At 29.1% G+C, this 3781-nt stretch overlaps 1 pseudogene; it reads left to right on the top strand.

Annotated features, from left to right (window-relative positions):
- Window positions 1-247: 247 nt before the first annotated feature.
- LOC114194945 (uncharacterized) lies at window positions 248-2867 on the top strand (annotated as a pseudogene).
- The last annotated feature ends 914 nt before the right edge of the window (window positions 2868-3781 follow it).

Genomic DNA, 3781 nt, shown 5'->3' with positions numbered 1-3781 from the left:
TATAATGATATAAAGTTTAAGGTGAAATTGATAATTCACGTATATTAAAGTATTTTTCTTCTAATTTTATTTTATTTCATATTCAAATCACTTGACTTAAAATCACTTGACTAATGTTTTCAAGCAGTAAGAACTTGTCCTTGTTTATACTTGTTCTTGTTTATAATATGATATGGTATATTGTTATTAAGATTATGTTTTTAATCATGCAAATTTTTGCATGAAGTCATTAGTAATATTACAAATAATGGACTATTTAATCTGTTTTTCAAACTTTATAGATGATCAAGGAAAGATAAATACAAAATAGCTACGAGCCAATGATGTATGGAATTTACCTACTAATGAAAGGATTGTTATGCAATGGAATAATGAGGGCCAACCAATTGGAGATAGTGGAGCATTATTGAATATGTTTTTAGGTAGTATTTCAAGAAACTTCAATGCTTTTCCTATTAGCTATTCTAGTTGGAGGAAGATTCCTAAAGATTATAAAGAAGATATACTTAAAAACACTATTCAGGCAAGGAATGTAAAAATTGAATTTATAATTTAATTATACTATGATTGTTGTTAATTTTAATTGTCTCATTTCTTGAAGGTTAAGTTTGATGTTCATTCTGATGTTCATGTAAACCATGTTCTCAAATCACTTAACACAAAGTGGAGAGACTATCGCCAAGAATTGTGGCAACAAAGGAATGATGGTACACGTACTAGAGAAGAATTGATCGCAATGGCTCCAAAAGGAATAGATAGAGATCAATCGGCTTCTTTTGTTGATTATCGTCTAATTCAAAAACAAAGGTATAATTGAAATTTTTTTCCATCAACCTTATTCATAATTATTAATTTCTATACGTTGACTAATAGGACCATGCCCTAAAAAATATAGAGAATAGGGCAAAGCAAACCATTGCTCATACAGGTGGATCTAAGAGCATTGCAAGAAAAAAAAATGATGAAATGGTAGTGACAATACTATATATCTTCATGTGAAATTTGTTTTAATTTTTTGAATTATGTAATATACTTTTTCTTCAATTTTATAGGAAAAAGAGTGTGGCCATAAGGTCAGTAGAGGAGAAGTATGGATAGCCACACACAAATGTGTTAATGAAACATTTGTTAGTGATGAAGCAAGGGAAATCAATGTAAGTTTGATTCTAATAAAGTCTATAATTATCTTTCACACTTCATGTTATTTTATTTAGCTTCTTCTTATGTTCTATATAGGAAAAGATTCAAGCGTATGAATCAAAATTATCATCATCCCAATCAAAAGATATATCAATTAATGATTCCTTAGCTCATGCTTTTGGAAGTCAAGAACATTATGGACGTGTTAGGGGTTTAGGTTTGGGACCTTGCCCATCTAAAGTGTTTGGCTTCAATGCTCATTCGTGCAATGGGACATCTTCAAGCTTTCCTTCTTATACACAATTACAAAACCAGGTTGGTAACGTTTTTTAACAGTTTCTTGGTCACTTTTGCATTTGTCACATTGGTTGCAATATGTGGTACAGATTTTCTCTACAGAACATGTCTGATATCTGGTACTGATAATAGAGGGGATAAACTCATCCTGTTTATTATTATGGCTCAAACTTAGTTTAGGATTCGATTTCTATGCATAAACTTTCATAATTGCATAGTTGCATTAGGAAAATAGTCATGGACTTCAATCATTTTAGGAAACTAGTCATGGCCTACAACTATTTTAAGCATCTTTTCTACCTTTTAATGATGTGTATTCTGCACTAGATTGGAGAATGCTAGAATATACAAGATGGCGAATTCCCTTTCTTCTCTAAGACATTGATTCCATCTCATATCACCATCAAGAAAAATAGCCGTCATTTGACTGAAAACCTTGGTCTAATATGCACTATCACCTTCAAACAAAGGTTGGAGTGTCCAACTAAAACTGGTATCCATACTCTAGTATTTTCAATAATGGAGAATCCGAATAAAAAGCCTAACCAATCATTTTCATCTTTATTCTTTTCTAATGTTAGCTTTACTGAATACATGTGACGTTAACCCATTTGAATCATCTATTTACTAAATACATGTGACTTTAACCTGCATTCAAAACATGGACTGTTATTTAGTTTTAAATAATGCAGACAAATAGAATAAGGCCATAAATGCTTGTATAATTTTTGTATGGTGTATAAATAATGAACAAATCCCACAGCTCAACTCTTACCTATCTATGGTGTATCATCACAGCTGCACCAAATAATTAGTAAGAATTTAAATAGATTGCACTTATAAATCAACATTTATATTGTTATCCAATCAAGAATTCTCATGTTTTTATGATACTCTGCATTTATCTTTAGTACTGTAACAAATTGCAATTTGATATTGTTGTCATAGTCATATCTGCTTATAATTTTTCAATAATTTCAGAAACAGTAGCACAATTGCAATTTAAAATCACAGCATCCAACACACATCATCATTAGTAATAAATAAATTGTGAACAAATATAGATTGCTGGTATGTAGAATTTAGGACAGGTTTGGGTTGCCTTGGGCAGTAACCTTATATATGTTTTTAAAATAGTTTGATTAGTTTGATTAATGGTGATTTAAAATAGGTTTCTTCATTAACATTACAAGCAATGAAATGAAGGCCATGATGACTTTCTTTGTACAAAACTATCAAGGAGAATTGCCTCGAGACTTTCCTATGTTTCATACATCACCAGTAATATTTAAATCTTTAGTATATTAATATATATTTTATATTGTAATGAATGTTACTAATTATGTTTTCTTTTATGTTAGGTGTCTAATCAAGGGAGTGTTCCTAATGAAGAAACAAATGATTCAGATCAAGATCAAGATCAAGATTGATAGTCGAAGAATGCTATATTAGACTTTTACTATTTTACTTTTATGAAGAAACAAAAATATTGTAATATTCCACTAGTTTGAACATTTAATATTTATTATTTACCTTGAACAAACAAACTTTCTTGTTTTTATATATATATTATATCTAGTTATAAACAAATATCAAAATTTTAGAATTTTTGTTTATTATTTGATATGTTTCAGGAATTATTTTAGAATTTTTTTCTAAAACCGCCGGTAAGTAGTAGGGGTTCCAGAACCGCCGGTAAATAGTGGGGGTTCCAGAACCGCCGGTAAGTACTGATTTACTAGGGATTGCTGAAAACCGTCGGTAATCCGTTAACGACGCTGACTTTTCTGGAAGAAAACAAAACCGCGAATAACACATTTAGTGAAAGTTAAAACTGTCAGAAATGTTAAAAATAACCTCCGGTAAAAATTATTTCTCTAGTGACAAGTTAATTGATTTTGTTATCAAGTATACAATTTTTAGTCATCTTTATTTCGCTATCTCGCTATCATGTAATTTTTCAACTTTGTTCAATTATTTTAGAAATTCTTAACGTAGTTCATTATTTTTAATAAATTATTATAGACCTTTTTTTTTGTTATATTCAGGGTAATGATATACTAATGTAATACGTGATATTTATTGTTTATTACATATATGAAGTTTTCCAATATGTGTTGATCGGTAATAATGTATCATTAGTTGTTCAAATCTTATGTGATGTTATGCCATTATTACTAATGATGTGATGGAATCGACTATACTAATTCTTCTTTTACAAAATGAAAAATTGAAACTAAATTATAAATATGCTAAATAGTAAGATGAAATGAAGAAAAAAAGAAAGAAAACCTTAATAGTAAGAAAGACAAAATATTAAACCTTAATAATGATAACAATAATA

The sequence above is a fragment of the Vigna unguiculata genome, chromosome 8 (assembly GCF_037176805.1).
Source record: "Vigna unguiculata cultivar grain cowpea cultivar isolate G323 ecotype 2 chromosome 8, ASM3717680v1, whole genome shotgun sequence".
In the NCBI taxonomy this organism is placed as follows: domain Eukaryota; kingdom Viridiplantae; phylum Streptophyta; class Magnoliopsida; order Fabales; family Fabaceae; genus Vigna; species Vigna unguiculata.
The sequence above is the reverse complement of the archived record's forward strand: the minus strand, read 5'-3'. Positions and strand labels throughout refer to the sequence as shown.